Source organism: Dunckerocampus dactyliophorus, chromosome 9 (genome assembly GCF_027744805.1).
Source record: "Dunckerocampus dactyliophorus isolate RoL2022-P2 chromosome 9, RoL_Ddac_1.1, whole genome shotgun sequence".
NCBI classification, from domain to species: domain Eukaryota; kingdom Metazoa; phylum Chordata; class Actinopteri; order Syngnathiformes; family Syngnathidae; genus Dunckerocampus; species Dunckerocampus dactyliophorus.
This window is the reverse complement of record NC_072827.1, coordinates 11,425,772-11,443,686: the sequence shown is the minus strand read 5'-3', so window position 1 is coordinate 11,443,686 and position 17,915 is coordinate 11,425,772. Positions and strand designations below refer to the sequence as shown.

Genomic DNA, 17,915 nt, shown 5'->3' with positions numbered 1-17,915 from the left:
TTGGGTATCAATTCGATACCAACTACATACGTGGCTGCCGATTGCCGATACCGATACTTTTATTTACGTGAATTTTTTCAAGATCATTGAACGATTTCGTGGCTTTCCCTTTAACTAATTTGTTGATCATTACAATCAGATTATAACAAAGAACAAAGATTTTTAGGCAAACATTAAAAAAAACAATTAAACAATACAGTTTAAGCTTAATGAATTACAATATATTTGAAGTTTATATAAATATCAGGTAATATCAGTGATATTACCAATATGTTATTGCTTATTTTATATAAATTATTTATATACAAACCAATAACATTGCTTATTTTATATAAATTATATATATAAATTGACCAATATTATTGGTTTTTAATATTGGTATTTAATATTTACTCACACGTAGTAAATTTGCACTTGTATTTGTACATTTTTGTTCTTATTTTAAGCATTTTTATAATTCATTCAACTTGTATTTTGCCCCCGTCTGTCCAATTATCCATCCCTCCATTTTCTATGCTGCTAAATCCTCATTAGGGTCGCGAGGTATGCTGGAGCCTATCCCAGCTGATTTTGGGCGGGAGGCGGGGTACACCCTGGATTGGTCGCCAGCCAATCGCAGGGCACATATAGACAAACCATTGGCACTCACATTCATACCTATGGACAATTCAGAGTCAGCAATTAACCTCACATGCTGTGTGAGGAAGCCGCAGTACTGGGAGAAAACCCTATCAAAACCAGATCAATATGAACACCACACAGAAAAAACATTTGAGAAAACTGAAAAATATTGACGCTAGTATCTATACGTTATTGATACGGCTCCTGATATCGATACTATCGCTCTTTGAATCGATCCGCCCACCCCTCTGAGACACAGACAAACACAAAGAGAGCACATCGAGAGCGCTTTATGAGAAGGCAGTGTGATGTAAACATGGAATAAAAAAACATTTCCCAGCTTCCTGGCGATTATGGAGAGAGATTCGGAGAGATTTTCCAAGTGTGGATGAGAGCCGTGTTTCGTTTCAGCGGAGTTCTTCTTTCGGTTGACAATAGTGAAATGAAACGTGGGCTTTTTCGAGCTGACCCAGCGGACAAGTGGAGATCTTTCGTGGACAAAGCAGGAAACACTCGAAGATGTTGCCTTTTTTGAGGTGAGTTTTCTTTTGTTCACACAGCATCATACATTTCTACAGCAAAAAAAACAAACAAAAAACCCAACTACACAAGTATTGAAATAGCATAAATACTTTAGCGTCTTCTATGTGTTTGTGTTTGACCATTATGTGTGTAACATCTATTGTTTCTCCCCCCTTTGTTTTCATTAAGGGGATGGCGTTCGGTGCTCTTTGACCACCTCCACACTTGTCAACACACTCTGTATCATGTCTAGTGTTCCTCATGGTTTCTGACAATCAATAACTGCAACAACTCTACTCTCATTTTGATACCCTTCGCGTGCAATTGGGTTGGACGCAGTGGAAACACTGTGAGGATTTGGATTTGGATTGGATTTTATTGTACTCACTCCATCTAGCTAGCCACCTTCGTCAAATTTTTGTATTCTTTTGTGCAAGCATTTGCTGTATGTTTTTCATGTCACATGCTGAACGCGCTGGTCAAAGCAAAACAAAGATGGATATACTGTAGTGTGTCTCACTTTCATGTCTGCAAGTCTGGCTGAGGCAATACTTTTAGAAATAATAAGAGGCATTAACAAATAACAAAAAAGTCTGAGAACATGTACAATTACAGTGCTTTATTAGTTGGACAATATTTTCTCTATCGCTCAATAAATTAGAATATATTTGAAAAGTTTATTTCAGCTATTCAATTCAAAAAAGTGAAACTCTTATAGTCTTTTTATTGACTCCACACAGCGTGATATATTTCAAGAATGTATGTCTTAATCATTTTGATGATGATATATTACAGCGAATAAAAACCCCAAATTCAGTGTCTCATAATTGGAAAAACAGGAAAAAAGTTCAATATCGTAAGCTTTTGCACAATACGGCAATCACTTGTTAATCAGTGTTAATTGGTTGCTGTTTTCGTAGTTAGAAAACCTGTTTACGACCTTCTAAATACATTTTCTAATTTTGTTAGAGCCAGGTAGGCGTGAAATAACACCCCTATAGTCATCTTTCTACCCAATATAGTAGACATAATAATAGAAATAAGACATTTAAGACAAAAATACACTTGTACTCGTGTGTGTCGCTTTAAATATGTTCCCTAGGGGAGCCGAGTGGGGTGCGGCCATTGAAAATAGTGTAAATCCAACTAATCGGTTCCAGACACCCAAAAATATGAACCAAAAATGGCTTTTACCTTTATTGAAGACTGTTTTTGGCGAAGACGGTGAAGAGCGTACTTTGCGATGAGTTTTTTCTTGAATTCAATAGTGTTTCTCACCTTCTTTACGAAATTGCTGGCACTCGCAACTTTCTTTGGCCTCATGGCGGGTTATTTAGCAGAATGAAAAATTCACGAACAGTGAATCCAATCCAGTGAATCCCTACCAATGGGTAGGGTGTTTTTTTTGGGCATTGGATTCCGTGAAATACCATACTGTACGATTATCGAGACCAGGGCAAAGTTCTTGCCAATCCCGAAACATACAAAAACAGGGGCGTTCGAAAACCAGGTTTGACTGTATTCCATAACCTTCTTGTTAAAGTCATCTGTACACAAAAGTCTGTCAATCATTGCGGTCATGCTTTTAGCTGGAAGTGCATTAGCGTAAAACTGCCGTATAGTACAGCATGCACACTATATAGTACAGCTTGCACACTATTCAGTCGCAAGTCAATTTAGACGATTGATCGTAGGCAATGCATATTTGTCAAAGTTATGCAGATTTTTAGGAAGCACAGTGTGAAGAAACTTGGCTGCTTCCATATAATTTTGTAATGCCCCCCAACTGTACCTGAATAATTCAGGACAAGATGGGAAATGAAGAAGAATAGACACATCTGTCTTTTCCGAGCATGAGATTATTTGCATATAAGAGACTGAAGTAAAGGTCAGTGGGATACACATAAATAACAAAATCAGATCTTTACGCTCAAAAGTGAAGACAAATAGAATGCACTACTAAGACTCAACTTCAGGGATATCATTTCAAAACAGAGCATTTCGCTCAAATTTTGCCTCAGTTTTCATACACTGTCTCGGTTTTCATACAGTATTGAACGTAACAAACTAGGACTTGTATTGTATTGTTCTGCGAAACCCTACACGTTTGTCGCACTGTCCATGCATTTTTTTTTATTGAGTACAACTGTTATCTCACCAGGATGTACGACATCAACAATAAGTTCCATCGATTTGTCATTTATAAATATTACACATGAGTATGAGTGTGTTTATGGAAGTAAACACGGCATCTCCTGGTGAATTTGTGGCATTTTCAAGGACTTTGTGCAATATTTTTTCAACCAAATTATTTCGATTATGGCTTTAGATGGCTGTTTGCGGGGAATATGTGAGTGGAGCCAGGAGCGGTGGGAGATTGACGTGAGCCGCTTCACTGACAGATTTTTGTAATAATTTTCGGATGCCAAAAAGAATTTTTGCCAATGCATCTGCGAGTACTTTTCCTTAATTGTCGTGTGGCGAAACACGCCTTTTGATGATGTGTAGGTCGGATATACGCGACCAGAACATTCAGACTGCAGTAGCATCGGATACATCGTATTTATATCCATATACAAAAGAGGCCTGGGTCGCATTTGAAAAAAATCGGAATTGTACTGTTCACACTGACATGAAAAAAATTACATACAGGTCACATATGAGCAAAAAAATCGAAAGCGTCTATATGGCAAAAAGCAAGGCACCACTGTACTGTGAAAATGTGATGATGATTGCAGCTCTGGATATTACTTGCAGGATGAGAGAATGGACAGTTCGGTGATTGAAATCGGAGGTATACAATACATTTTATTTAAAGATCCATCTTTTAAAAGTCCATTGAAAGCAATTTGAGTGAGGCCCCATATGGCGCAGTGCTCTTATATAACTGTAATCAACATCCAAGCAGTCTTCCTCAGACCTTCGCCAAAGTGACAAGCTCAGTTGATGAACAGTTTGGCCAGAAGTCAAAAATTCTATCTCCCTCTGGCATTTTCCATTTCAGACTCTGGGAATAAAAAAAAAATGCATGAGACATCTAGTGAGGATTTAGCTGTTCTCAGGATTTGTACCGATGCAGCAAATATGGCTTGAAATTCCGCTGGACAGATCTTTCAGACTGACAACCTTGAGTGTGTTTTGAATGATTCTAAAAACGGCTTTGTTACATCCGGTGTTTATTAGCTCTTTAAGGTGAATCAAACCAAACGAATGGGCTGTCTGCCTTTCTGCTCGACTCACAATACAGAGAAGATGGGTTATGTAAGTGTGGAGAACATAAGCCAAAAAGACTACTGAGCAACAAAATGTCGACAGGAATGTCTTTGTCAAATCTGGTTTGCAGCAGGGCTATTATTGCAGAGAAGTACGCATGAGTGCGAAGACAGAATACGAAATAACATGAATTGACAAGATGCGCATACTTCAAACAGTGTGAATAGAGAAATGTGTGAGAAGAAGTGGCTGAGAACCAAGTGAGGTGTGAGAGAGAGTGTCAGATCAGTCCCATTAATAGAAATCCAGTGTTTTGCTTGCAAAGTCAGACATACTGTACGTGCTGTCTGTCCATACTAAATATATGGTGACATGCAGTCTGTAATGAGGACAGCGTCGGAAGTGACTCACAGTGTGCACGCGCGCTCTGGCAGTGTGGCCTGTGTGCACATTTGTTTGCTATCATGATACTTTGTCGCCAGGCCAGTCTCCATATTAGCAGGCACGTCTGGTGAAACTGGCCACATCTCGGTCTGGGGTGTAAACACTACCTGGCAGTGTTTGGGGACAAGAAGAAGATTTATTATCCTCCATGTGTTTTTTTTCCGAAACATACATCAAAGTGTCCTTTTTCGCTTTTTTTTTTCAAAATGAAGCGTAGTTGGGACATTTTACATATTGGAAATGAACATTATGTCACGCCTAGTTGGACAACTAAACATGTTTCAGTCAGTATCATTTTTACCTCTCCCAAGGGGGGGTTTCATCAGTGTAGGTTTGCTGTCTACAGTATACTGTATATAGTTTTTGATATCTCTGTTGTTGGTTTTTTGATGGATTGGATGATACCCCCCAATGGTGCTCGTTTGTTCTTTTGGCAAGAATCCCTGCAAGAGATTGGCATCGGAAATAATGAATCCATTTATTTATTTCTACAAGTTTGCTGACTGTCTCCTACAGGCAGCATTGTTAGGCCCCGGCTGGGAGAAAAGTCCAAGTACCAACAATGGCCATTCCGACAACTTCTCTTTGTGGTTATGCAATTATTTAAGAGCACCAAGTTTTTTAACAAAATTATCAGAACCGTCCAAAATGTGAAGATACTTAAGAGGAGAGACGAATGGGAGGTGCTCTTTCCTTATGTCACCCCTGGGATGAGACTTAGCCCCCCAAAATCTGAGGCCAAGGTTCTCAGCCAGAAAAGGGCGGATTGCATCCTTCGGGGTGGAATTGAGGTCTTGCCCGAAGTGGAGGAGTTCAAGTATCTTGGGGTCTTGTTCACAAGCGAGTGAAGGCTGGAGTGTGAGATCGACAGGCGTCTGCAGTAATGTGGTCGCTGTAACAGATGGTCATGCTGAAAAGAGCTGAGCTGTAAGGTCGATCTATGTTCCCACCCTCGCCTATGGTTATGAGCTTTGGGTTGTGACTGAAAGAACTAGATCGTGGATTCCAGCGACTGAAATGATTTTCCTCCGTATAGTGGCTGGACTCGCCATAAGAGATCGGTCATCCAGGAGGACCTGGTGTGGTGTTCCGGGCTTAACCAGCCAGGCCCTGGGGCAGACCGAGGACACGCTGGAAGGATTATGTCTCACAGCAGGCCTGAGAAACTGGAAGAGGTGGCCGGAGACCGCGAAGTCTAGACTGCTGCCCCCGCAACACGGACCCAGATAGGCAGAAGAAAAATGTTGGATGGATGGACAAATGTTTTATTCTCTCCAATTGACAGAAAAGACCATTTTACAATGTAAAGGTTGGTTTATGCCTGACGCATCCGCGAGGTCCGCACGGCTCCGCGCGGCCCAAATTTTCCGCACCGTGCACCTAGAAAAATTTCTAATACGCAGACGGTCCTGCGTGGAAAAACATGGCGGACAAGCAAAAGCCCCTGGTGGCGGAGATTCAAAAATACAGACACCTTTATGATTTGGCTCGTAAAAATCACCGCGATCAACAGATTGTCATCAATTATTGGAGAGAAATGGAAGAGACGAGGAGGCACTAAAATAAAAAGTTGGACAAATTTAAGAGACCGAAATGTGAAGGCAAGAATGGCGCTAAAGGGAAAAATGGTGATGCAGGAGAAGGCAAGAATGCCCCACCAATTGTGAAAGAGATGGGTTGGCTATTGTCCTTTATCAAACACAGAGAAACGTTTAAGCTCAAGCTCGACACAGAGTTGTCAGCAACGCTTTCTACTTCTACTATGGTGTATTGTGTACGAATGCCGCAGACGCTCTACACTGGCACCTATCATCTGGGAAAATATGGGCTAACAGCGGGGACATGACGCACTGACAATAAATGCTGCAAAAGTTGTCTCCACCTGATTCCGCACGTCTTATTTTCACGCTGCACGTAACAGCGTCAAGCATAACCCAAGCTTTAGTTGTAATGTCAAACCAACTTCATCCTTATTCGATCCGGAGTGAGGATTTGGCAAGTAAAATTCCATATAACATTCACCCACTGATAATTGTCAAATTTCAAGAGATGTTGCTTGTTGTGCTTTTGTAAGATTTCTAATCTCTAAAGTGAGGTATTGTTTCCACCAATTAGCTAGTTTGCACGTGAGTGTTGGCAGGACTCCGCAAAAAACACACCTTACATGACCTTACATGAAAATGTGTAGATAGGTGGCATTTACCTTTGGTAATCCACAAGCCACACTTGTTCCACTTTTACTAAGTGCCTTTCCAATCGTATACATCTAAAATAAATTCTGGATCTGCATGTAACAGGCTAAGATCATAGAATGTTTGTCTATTTCAGTTATTGGTGAGCCATGGTTAAACCTCGGCGGAGGTCTGTGCTTTCGCATTCCAACTATAAGGTCAACCTCCTGTAAGGGGAAAGTGAGTTCCCAGAGGCCATAACACTGCCACTGTACACTTCATGCATTTTGAGTGCACAAAATCAGCTCATTAGGGACATTAGAAGAGAGGAATATCGATTTGCTTTGAACCGGAGACAAATTCTACACTATGGTCTGGTGTTTCATGAGCAGAGGAGCAAAGTGCTTGAAAGCAGCCGTCAGATAAATGTTGGTGGAAAGGGAGACGTCGAAAGATAGAGAATGAGCTGTAATCTGATGAAAGCCTCTTTACTCCCTGCTACCTCACCTTCAGGCTTCTAGCATTGACCAGGGCTTACGGAGGGATCAATGCTGAGACCACCAACACGACACACACATACTGTACACACACCTCAAATCACTTAAGGTACTGCCAGGCTGAACTACAGCTAGGATCACTGGAGAACACTTTGTATTAACTTCTGTACTTTTTCGAAAAATGCATAAGCTGCCTGTGTCGTGTTTTGGGTGCATGTGGGTGGATGGTGCCATAGGTCACTGATATTCAATAGATTTTAGCTCAAAAGGGAGAGCTGAGGAAGTGTGAGGAGAAAGTTAATGGTGTCTTAGCACCCATACAAGTCACCCTGCTGCACTTAAACTTAATGACCTGAACAAACACATGACCCGGGCTGCTCCAATGCAAGCGCTATCTACTTTTAGCCTTATTTTACACATGCAAACACCAGTGGGTCTGCAGTCAATGCACGCAGCCCTGAGAGCTACGAGACTGCTTTTAACATTACCATATAACAACATTATGGCCTCTAAAGCTGTCCTTTTCTGTAGTTCACACAAAGCGTAAGTAAGAGTTTTGCATGCTGATGCGAATAAACATCCATTGGGAAATAAGTAAAACATATTGTCAAACTGTGCTTCGTTGACTGGTAGTAATGCTTACATGAGTGAAATAAGACTGGAGCAAGAGAAGACTTGGCTTCCTACCATATCCTCACAGGTAAAGTAGAAACGACAACCATTCATCCGTTTTTCTATACCACTTATCCCATTCAGAGTCAAAGGAAAGCTGGAGCCTTTCCCAGCTGAGGTGGGAAGCGCAGGACAGTACACCTGATTACCTGTTAGTCACAGACTGACACACAGGCTGTGATATCCTAAAACTCAGACCTGAGTCTGTATATTTGTAAATTTTGTAGTGCTGAAACTAATGATTATTTTCTTAGTTGATTAATCTCAAGCTTGTTATTTTGTGTGATTAAGCAGTTAGGCCGTAGATTAATCAAATCACTATGAACCAAACACAAGCAGTTGGTGGTTTTTGGTCCACAACATAAATCAGAAAAGAGGCAAAAACGTCCATCATTGTTTTCCAAAGTCAAAGATGATGTGTGTGATTATCTTGTTTTGCCCAAAACACTAAAATATAGTCTGCTTTCATGTATAATGAAGGGAATTTTAAAATATTCACATTTGAGTGGCTGGAAATCAGAGAATTTAGATTAAATAAACAACTCGAATATCAAAATAGTTGATTAATTAATTGATGAATTGATAATTAATCGATTAATTGTTGCAGCTCTATAATACTGCATGTGATCAACATCATCAGTGACATCATCGAGATTCGACTTAAGGCTGCAAACTTTTCATGCTGGAGTGTAGTATACTGCGGTACCTGGATTTTCGTTATCAATCCATTTAAAATGTTTCTTACAAAACCAAATCGTACGAAAACCGAGACAACTGCTCCCATGTTAAACAATGTAAAACCAATGAATCCCTTCCAGACACACAAAATGTTAACACAAAACACTTTTAATCGAGTACTGACACTTGCGACTTTGCTTCATTTTTGGTTTTGGGATGTGTGCCTTCACAATGTAGTTCATCTGCGTAGTTGTTTTATTCTCCGTCTAGACCCTTAATCTATTTGCTAATTTCCTTCACAGGTGGCTACTCTCTGCTGTACCGTGGTTCCAAATAGACTTCTGGTAAAGCACATAAATCACTTATTTGTTTTTGCTACTTTACATTCAAGCTAGCTTATCGGTTAGCATGGCATCTCTGGCTTAGCTTAACTATTCCTCGTCCTCTTTTTGTGAGAATGAAACCTGTAAGAAAAGTAGTTTATTTGCTGCCATGGGGGTGAACATTAGTAACTTAGAGGATCAGCTCTGCGCCTCTGAAAGGACATACTGTAGCATCGCTACCTACGGAGCACTACATTACATGTTGCATCCAGCTAGCAGAGCAGCCTTTAAGCACAGACACGGTTCATGGATTGGAAATCTCTGCGGATGGATCCGAAATTTCTGTGAATTACGCTGGCGTTTGAACCTGATGTGGACATTGGATCAAATTGAGGCCCATCCCTACTTTAGGGGTTTGATGCTTCCTTCTACAGTGTGTAAACTGTCAAAACTGGCAGAATTTTTTGATTCCGGTCTGGTATTGAATCTCAGTTGTTGTGCAGCTGTACCTTATGATTGAGGACTGGTGAGTTGGGCTGCCTTCAACAAAAAATATTCATACAGGGAATCTTATATCTACATGTATATCTTGATATATCTTATATCTATAGATTTTTCCATAGTCAACTAATATTCGAGAGCACCGCAAATGGCGAGCCTAACAAATAAACAGATCTCATGTGCGACTTTTTCCACCTCTAAGAAAAAGTCTAACATTCTCAGATAAACAAATAAACATAGGTGGTAGCAACAACACTTTTATTTATTTAGTGACATAGAAAGCAGAAAGAAGTTGTTCTGTCAGCCCGAAATGTGTGGCGCTCGGCTAGCTCAATAGCATTGTCCGGTATTCCGCCGTTTAGTCACGTCTCTGAAAATTATGACATTTATGACATTATGACATGGGTGATGTGAAGTCATAACTCATCCATCAACTAAAGGCCGCACATTAGTGAGGAAAATGTTCAGGAAGGAGAGTCTGTGGGGCGTTAGCTTGAGCTTAGCTTGTATTCTTCCGCGCGTTCCTCGTGTTTTTGACGCCGCTTGCGAGCACTTCTACCGCATGGCTGGTGTGTGTAGACTCCCGTACTCTGGAGATGTCAGGGATGCGTTTTTTTCAAAAAAAATTGGCGCTGCAAAATCCAATATCCTGAAACTCTTGTCTAGTTTTAGATGTTAAACCAGACCCGATTTGGTCAGTAAGAACTACGGGCTTCACTGTGTGTATGCGCCGCCGTCTTCCGCAAGTTCTGTTAAACACGCACATCACATCAGTTGTTTATTAAAACATTTTCATATTATTCGACTGCGAGATTGATAGTCAAATCAGACTCCTCAGAATCAAATTGTCGAATAGTCAACTACTGTATTCGAAGACACCCCTACTGGTGAGTGTATATAATTGCAATTGAATCAACAGAAAAATATGTTAAAATTGTATATTATTAACATTGTGTATACTAAGCTCTGACTCGTCCAAGGCTATTTCTGTTTTCCCAACAACACACATTCACAGCAGTCTCCCCAGTGACAGATGGGCTTGATGGAACTCATCTTGTTAGTCATCATGACATCACCAACGGTGTTACTGTCACATGCATATGGATGCGCTATCCCCCCTCTTTAAACCACAAAAAAGAAACTCTACCGTGTATGTCACTTTCAGCACAGTAAGGAAGGATTTCCATTTTCTGCCACGAGTTTGTCATGTTCATCCCACGCTGTGATACACTAGCTAGATGTGCTTCTATGAATTATGAGAAGCATTTTCTTTCTCGTGGTTTCAGCATGATCAATCCGCGGGTCATTAAAACACACACGCTCACGCCGCATGTTTTGGTGGCGCACTCCTCATTCATTTGCAAAACGTTCACTTAATTCCAGCTCAGGATTATTTAAATCAGGTTTGGAGACAGATGATGGTCTGGGTCCTAATGTGCACTCATCAATGCACTTCAGGCCCGTTATAGAGCATCTGTTATTGGCCATTACAAAGGAAGGACTGCCATGCATTAACAAGCGTGTGCCTTTGGTCTGGTGTCCAAAACAAAGTATAAAGACAATCGGATTACGGATCACACAGAGGGAGTGTTGACTTCATTCTTTGCTCGGCACGCTGTCGCACCACACGTTTTTTTTTTACATTTTCAGTGACCACTCTGACTGAAGTATAAAGAATTTCACATGAAGTTCAAGTGTACTCGCTAAAAAATAAAAACAAAAGTAATGCTTATGTTCTTTGTTTTATACACATTCCAGCAATTGTCTCTTTTACCCTCATGACCTCTGGCCAAGATATATTAGTAACTGCTTTGGTGGCATTAGCAGGGTTTATCTACAACATTTCACTTTTGTTTACCTTAATCGCCATCATGCTTCCACGTATATTTCATTCATTTTTTTTATTTTACCAGGTATAAGTAACCTGAACAACTTTTAAAGAGGTTCTCAGAAAAGATAAATTTACAGCTGCAACAATCAATCCATTAATCGATGGTTAATCGATTAACCCAATTAATCAACAGCTATTTTAGCATTCGATTGTTTTGTCCTGTGATTCCAGCTTCTCAAATGTGAATATCTTTTTAATTTCCTGAGTCATCCATGAAAGCAGACCTATTATCTTTATGTTTGCTTTGACTTTGGAAAACAGTGATTTGACATTTTGCCTCTTTTCTGACATGTTGCAGACCAAACCAGTAACCGTGTTTGGTTCATGTTGATTTGATCCCTCTCGGGCAGACCTGGGCATCATATGACCCTGATTGGCCCGTTCCTATGTTGACTCTGACTAACGTGTACGGTTAACTGGAAATTCCAAAATAAACATACTTTCTAATTTCACCTCATTCATGGACTAAAGCTGCACTGCTTTTATTCTGAATGTTTTTAATTCACGTACATAATGACATAATACATATTGACACTTAAGATTGAACGTTATCAGAAGATGAAATAAGAGTGTAGGATTTTCAACAACAATTGGACGAAGATTTACTGAAGTTGGAGGTAAAGCCGTGTGTTTAGTTTGCGGGGAGCAGATCGCCGTGTTTAAGGACTACAATCTGAGTCGGCATTACCAGACGAAACACCGGGAGAAATATAAAAAAATGACTGACGCCAAAAAAGTGCGAACATTGGACGCTTTGTGAGTTAAACTGCAAACGCAGCAAGGCTTTTTTACCAGGCTCCATACATCCAGGGATGCAGCAACCAAGACCAGTTTTGTCATATCCCACAAAATAGCCAAAAACAGCAAGCCATTTTCGGAGGGGGAGTTTGTGAAAGAGTGCTTGGTAGACTCTGCAGCGCTAATAATATGCCCTGAAAACAAAGCCGCATTCGAGCAAGTCCCGCTGTCCAGGCGGACCGTGACGAGGAGGATGGAGGACATTGCGGGGAACCTGGAGCTACAGCTGCAACGTGAAGTGTCAAATTTGGACTTTTTCTCCTCCTTTGGAGCACAAAGACAATGTTGAGATGTCTTTAAAATGATCACAACCTTTACATCACTTTCCAACAGTATATGAAACTCAAATGTGTTTTGGAGTGAATGTGACTGAAAATGTTCACTAATATGAGTCACAAATCGTAAAAAGGTTAACATTTTGTCTACCACTGTTTTGAGAAATTTGTGTGCATAAATTACATTTTTTGGAAGGCAATCTCACTTTTTAATTGCATAACTTTAACATTTTGTCTTGCCTGCTTATCAAAACAATGCTATTTACTACTTTTTTAAAAATAAAGAATTACAATAAATATTATATATATATTCATATAATAGTTCAGCCTTTCAGCCTGGCCCTCCACAACATTATGTGTTTCTTATGCAGCTCCATGGAAAAAATAATTGCCCACCCCTGGTCTAGGGCCTAACCAATTACTTGATGAATCGAAGCAACGAGCTTCAGATTAATCGACTAAGAAAATAATTGTCTGCTTCAGCCCTAGTTAAATTAAAAACATAGAAAGTAGTGGTTAAAGGTAATCAGTGATTGGTGCAGGGATCTGTGATTATGAGTTGCAGAGAATTGATGACACAAGAGACGAGAATTAATGTATCAATTTTTAACTTCTTTTGTAGTCAGTTTCAGACTATTGTGCTAAAGTGCTAAAACATAGATCACAGGTGCTATTGTGGATAGCAAACAAAACCCTACATCGTTTTAACGATGAAGGGTTTTGTAGCTGAGCAGGAACCAGTGGATCTCTCCCTGAGGGTGAAGAGCTGGCCGGATAAAGATAGTGGTTGCTGAACGATGAAACGAATGGCGATACGGTAGATCAAGTTTCCTGAGAATTATTTTCTAAATATCTCCATAATACAAATTGATAATGCTGTCCTTTTGGACTAGCGTGTATTTTGCAGGGTTGATTTATTGTCAAGTTCTTTTTGGTCTAAAGCCAGCCGGCACTTGAACAGGCTGAGAAGATCGATCGTCGAGGACGCTTTATCAAATCAACTCCAGTAGATTTTTTTGAGTTTTATTTCACACTTCAACTATTTACAGGATCTTGTCAGGTTACGTTGATAACCTTGAATCAAAGAGGAGTAGCCACCAATTACTTGCAAAACAAGGACTTCGGAAAAGAGCGATCAACATTTTTGCCTCTTTCTGATACCTTGCGAAGCGAACCCCTGCAGAGATGTGTATGTAGACCAACTTGACCATCAAACAATGCACCGCCCCTCCCCCCAGAGCAGACGAGCCGATGCCAAACACAAAGCCTGCCCCTAACGTTTATTTATTTGTTACTTCTTATTGATTTATTGGTGATGCACATGTAGCAGTCCGTGCCAGTGACTTGTTGATTTGCAGTAGCGTGTTTGTGATGTTTGCCAGTTCATTTTTTATACTTCTCCACTGCAATTTCGGTGTCGGAGAAATTCCTCTTCCTCGCTGTCTTTGCTGTGATTCTGGGGAGGGAAAAAGTCCATTCATGCATTCTTAAAGAGGAGGAAAGTAAAAATATGTTGGTTTTTTTCAGTGCGATTTATAGATTAATCGAAAAAATAATCGACCGATGAATCGATTATTAAAATAATCCTTAGTTGCAGCCCTACACTTCAGCATCATAATCGTCATACGAATCGTCATACTCTTTGATGAATAGACGTACAGTCAGGTGACGCTTATTTTTACGAAAACTGGGGCTTTAGAAAATCAAGGTTTGACTATATATACAGTATATAAAAAAATCTGGATGTCAAAGAATAGGTACTGTATATTGTATGTTCATAAGCATGCATAACTCATGTGTTCACACGATATGTATCTAATACAATATGAAGGCACAGGAATGAATCGGAGATGGCATACAGCAGAATAGGTCATAGCTGTTATATTGTCAGCAGTGTACAATATAGTCTATGGTCTACTGATTAGGATCGGAGAGGTGCAGAATAAAAAAACAATCATATAGAGAGCGAACATGCACCAATCAAAAGGTTATGGAACTGACAGTGATTACATTATTGGCCTGACAGGGGCATGCGGGCAATGAAACGGCTCTGATTTGTGTCCAACGGACTGCACTCCGATTCAGCTTTCCCTCCAGCTGGGAGTAAAAGCAAGGTTTCAAAACAGTCTTTGAATGTTGGCATCAGTGAAGAGTGTGTGTACAAAAGCGCTCATATGATCCCGGCAAGAAAGCAGCGGGACACTTTAATGTGTTTGCCACGTGTATGCACGGTCGGGGTCAAAACATTTTGAGTTTCATCCTTTTGGCAGCAATTTAAAAGTCAGAATGGAAAATGGTGTTGAGCGTGTCCCAATGCTGATATCTCACAAGCTGCCGTGACAAACCATGTTTCATCTGCAACATTTGACATGCTCAGACATTTTTATCTCTGTTGAATGTCGTTTGATGTGAACTAAATTACGATGTCAAACCAAAAATTCACTCAGATCTTTTCCAGATTGCTCATTTGGCACTTTGGTGAATACAGTCCTTCCTTGTCACTTCACTCTATCACGATTTTTCAAAAATATATGGATGAATGCTGTTTCGGCGTTGAAAATGGACTAATATTCGTCAAAAAATATATTGAAGCAAATTTTATGTATTCTTTTGCATTTTCAAGCATAAAAATGGCTCAATGAAATAAAATACAAATATAAGGCATTCAGAAGACGCTGTGAATGATATGTAGTATTCTACACTGGTCACTAGGTGTCAGTAATGTTACTGTAAATGTTCACATTTAAATGTAAATGTAATTGTTCACACGAGCGCCAGTCTTGATAAAAAACAACAGGCTTTTTTTGCAGGTTTGAATTATCTCACAACAGATTCAATAATCCCCCCCAAAAAAATCCCTAATAAAAGCATGGGTTACCTTTGCTGCACACTCAACTCTGTACCCCGGCTTCCTGTCTGTCTGCCACTCAGCACCCCTAGGGAATACATGTATCGCAACACACACGAGCACGAGTCTTATTTATGTCTTAAATGGCTTATTTTACTCTTACTTATGTCGACTATATCGGGTAGTATGAGTGTAATGGTGACTATAGGGGTGTTAGTTCATATCTGGAGGGCTTTAATACTGATAAAAAACATATTTAAAAGGTTGTAAACATGTTTTCTATGCTCTAGTTATGAAAATACTTCATTTATTAGTAAGGAATCCTACTTGGCGTAAATTTGCTTATCACAGTCATGTCTGGAACCAATTACATGTGATAAAAGAGGGATTACTGTATTACATTTTGGTTTTCTTGGATCCTGTGTGGTACTGGACGGAACTTTCCTACTTTTAAGCTACTGTATGCATTCAGCTATAAGATACACTTGTACATGTAACACAATGTTTAAGGTTTGATTAAGCAATGTGCTTTCTGAGTGACGTATGGTGCAATATCCTTCCTGGTGTTTTTAAAGCAAAGCACAACACTACAGCATGATCCCATGATCATTTTCACTGTTCTCTAAAGAGTAGCGGAGCCTGAAGGCGTATATTCACAGATGAGCCCGCAGCACATCTAGGTTCTGCCTTTGTGCACAAGAGAGGAGGCTGGACCTCATTAAAACATTGGTGTTGGAGACAGAGGGCACGTTGATTCCACAGCAAATGTGGGATCTGGTTAAATGTTACATGTTGTGTGAACTGACTGGCAGGATCAGAGGTCAGGATTGTTTGCCGCCAGGGGCCTCGAAACGCAGCCGTCACGGATTGGCTCTTTGCATGCATGTTCCCTTAGCGACAAGGCCCCCCCCACACTTTCTATTAGCAGGGTCCTTACGTTGCTGCAGGTTGTTATGGCAACACGCAGGATGTGACATAATCCCATAATGTGTTGTTTATTCAGCTTCTTGGCTCGGACCTTAGGGGCAGCCTTTTCTCTAATTGTGTCGTCGTGTGAATGTCGCATGGAAATTCATCAAGCTGTCATGTAGATAATTACTCCAGAACTTCAACTTAAAGAACTTGACCGTGCGGGTACAAAAGGCAGGAAATGGTGGGTAGATTTACACGAGAAGTATGAATGTCCAATAATATTGGCCGACCAATATTGTTGGTTGATATTGGCATTAAAATGATGGGTTCATATCAGTATGAGTTTTTGTGGCGAGAATGATATAGGCACACAAGTAGACTCAATCAAACTGCAACAAACCGCACCTGCACCTACACAGCATTGAGCATCTCATAGTATACCACACATGAACGAAAATGGGCCACAACAGGTGTGTTGTTTGACTGACAATGATTGACACTGACAGATCCATGCAGAGACTGCAAGATACAAGACGAGTGAGCAGCGGCCCCTCTTCAGTTAGTCTTGAACTCTCACATGAAAACACATTCTTATTCTAGGATTCGTAGAATATATCGAGTAGAAAAAATGTGGGTTTACTTAATGCCACCTCAGCACGCTTTTCCACGGTCTAACGTCTTCAGGGTTTTTGACTTTTTGTTGACATCCATCTGCGTCAGTGCTTGTGTTTTCCCCGATCTGGGTCGAGGAAAGACAGTCGGGACAGCTGATTGTAGAAGCACCGTCCGTTAATACACATTCAGTCCCAAACAACTGACCTCCGAATCTGAACAGGCTAACTTTGTCTCCTCCATAATGACTCCATAATATCACAAAAAGCACGACAACAATATGAAAACACTGTATTATGCGCGTAGTTAAGAGAGGGAGGGTTATATGCTTTTGCCTGTATCGGCTTTGGTAATGAAGTGCTGGACAATATCGCCATGTTGGATATCGGTAAGAAAGCCAATATCGAGCATCTTTAGTTCTTAGTTAAAAACTACTTCAACTTTTCGTCAAGGTCATGTCCCATTACAAGAAACATTTCCACTGGAACTTTAAAAAAAATGTATGTATGAACGTTAACTTTCAAAACTTTTTGAGACATTCGTCCTGCCATTGATGCCTGTCTCGGATGTCGGAATGTTGTGCATTCCCATTTCAATCACGTTTTAGCAGGGCGACTGAGAAATAAGCTACACCATTTGAGGCACTTTTTCCATGATAGGACACTCACAGACTACTTGATTTGCTACATGTTCCCTCTCCTCCTCCTACTTTACATTCCTCTTATTCCACCACATGCCAGAAGTTATTTGTTAGATTGAGATCTGATGATAGTTCACTTAAGTACAGTAAAACCCCTTGTCAAGTTCAAGAAGCCGCTTTAAGATAATGACAGGTTGCAGGCATCAACATGGTACATTTTGGCCATAAAGTTACTCAGTGATGCTTAATTGGCACACAAGGTTCTAGAATAAAGTAGATCCGTTTTGTTTCGGACAC

The 17,915-nt window shown here is 40.3% G+C and overlaps 1 protein-coding gene across 2 annotated transcripts in view; it reads left to right on the top strand.

Moving 5' to 3' along the window:
* The first annotated feature begins 872 nt into the window (after nt 1-872).
* tmem198a (transmembrane protein 198a) overlaps nt 873-17,915 on the top strand; it is a 36,033-nt gene continuing 18,990 nt past the window's right edge. Inside the window, exons 1-2 of one of the 2 annotated variants that reach the window (XM_054787515.1) lie at nt 873-1,157; nt 9,121-9,162. The gene's annotated coding sequence lies outside the window, so the exon portion shown is untranslated. The remainder of the gene's footprint in view (nt 1,158-9,120; nt 9,163-17,915) is intronic. The other variant, XM_054787514.1, reaches the window with a different exon arrangement.